The following is a 1,711-nucleotide window of genomic DNA, read 5'->3' as shown; positions in this document are numbered from 1 at the left end:
TCTTGCTGTGGTGCTCAAGTATTTTATAAATTCTAGATATAAGTCCCTTATCTGACATGTCATTACCAAACACTTTTTCCTAGTCTGTGGCTTCCCTTTTTATCCTGTTGGAGAAGATTTTAGATGTGCATAGGGATTTGATTCTTAGAAAGTCCCATTCATCTATTTTATCCTTCTTCTCTGACAAATTTGTTCATTAGTTTGGTCATTCTGATGCATAGGAAGCAATTGAAATACCATGGTTGGATTCAGATGCACCTTACTCTTGAGACAGATATCCTTGATCTTTGGCATTTTAGAGAGCTCCTTGACAGCAGATTTCCCCAGTACTGCACATCTTTTGATTTTTGACTGCTGGTACCAAGGATGTTGATTGTGAGTGAAAATAAAATTAAATAGTTGACAATTTAAATCTTTTCTCCATGTATCATGAATTTATAGGCCCAATGGAAAGGATTTTTGTTTTCTTCGTGTAGTTCATATAGAAAACCATAGTCTTTGATCTTCTTTAATAATGGCTTAAGTATTCTCCACATTCTCTAAGCAAAGTTATGTCATATACACAATGCACTTTGTTGATAAGTTTCCCTTCATTTCTAAAGGTAAATATAGATCCAGATTGTTTAAACTGTTGTACCACTTACTCGCTTATTGACACTGAGTTGGAATTGACTGATGGGCACCCACCATTGAGTTTCTGAGGCTGTAAATTTCCCATCTTTCTTTTGTTGAACTGCTGGTGGAATTTAGCCACCAAGGAAGGGAAGCCTTTGAGTTAGCTACAAAACTTCCTACTAGCTATGCCATATAGAGCTTCCTAACTGTTGTATGGGAAGAATTTATTTAATAAATGTATTAGTATTTAGTTTTCTGTTTATATTGTTTATGGTCATTTAGACTGTTTCTAGAGGGGCTTTAATTTTTTTTCAGGTACAGCATTGTTGTAATTAGTATTTTGGACATATGTTTCCATGGATATATACATTTCTTAGTATATGTATCTGTAAGTACAGGTTTTTGGCTAGAGAAATATACTTTTAACTTTCATGGCTATTGTTAAATTTTCTTTTTGCAGCATGTGAGTACTCATTTCTCCTTCACTCTTGTCAACACTAACCCCCAATTTTGCAATATATGTGAAATATAATCTCACTTTTGTTCTAATTTATAATGCCCAGGTTATTAGAGAGGTTGAACATTATTTTCCTACTTACTGTTTGTGTTTTCTCGTCTGTAAATTGCCTGTTTTATTATGTTTCATTCATTTTCTATTGCCTTTTTCTCAGTTAAATTGACTTGTAAATCCTTATTAAATGCTAATTTTAATTCATTGTTAGTTTTATGCCTAAAATAATGCATTTTAACTTTTTAAATTAATTTATTATTATTAATAATTTTGATGAAAAATTTACAGAGATTTTGGATTTCCATCCATTCCTTGTTGCACTTTTCTCCCTGCCCACCCCTCCCCTCCAGTTTGTTCTTCTCTTTGAAAAGTAATAGAAAAATTCTTTCATTGTTGTACAATCCCTCCCCCCAAGTCCACTCCACTATGCAGCCTTCATTCTAGACTCCTGTCATGATAACAATACCTAATCATATATCCCTTTTAAACAGTTGTCTGTCTCATCTGTTTCAATGCAGTATGCATAATTCATCTCATCTTAGTCTTCATCCAACCCCGATATCAGTCCCGTTTTACAACAGTGGC

This window comes from Elephantulus edwardii, unplaced genomic scaffold, assembly GCF_000299155.1.
Source record: "Elephantulus edwardii isolate Elephantulus edwardi_28Jun2011 unplaced genomic scaffold, EleEdw1.0 scaffold00195, whole genome shotgun sequence".
NCBI lineage: Eukaryota > Metazoa > Chordata > Mammalia > Macroscelidea > Macroscelididae > Elephantulus > Elephantulus edwardii.
Note: the sequence above shows the minus strand (reverse complement) of the source record.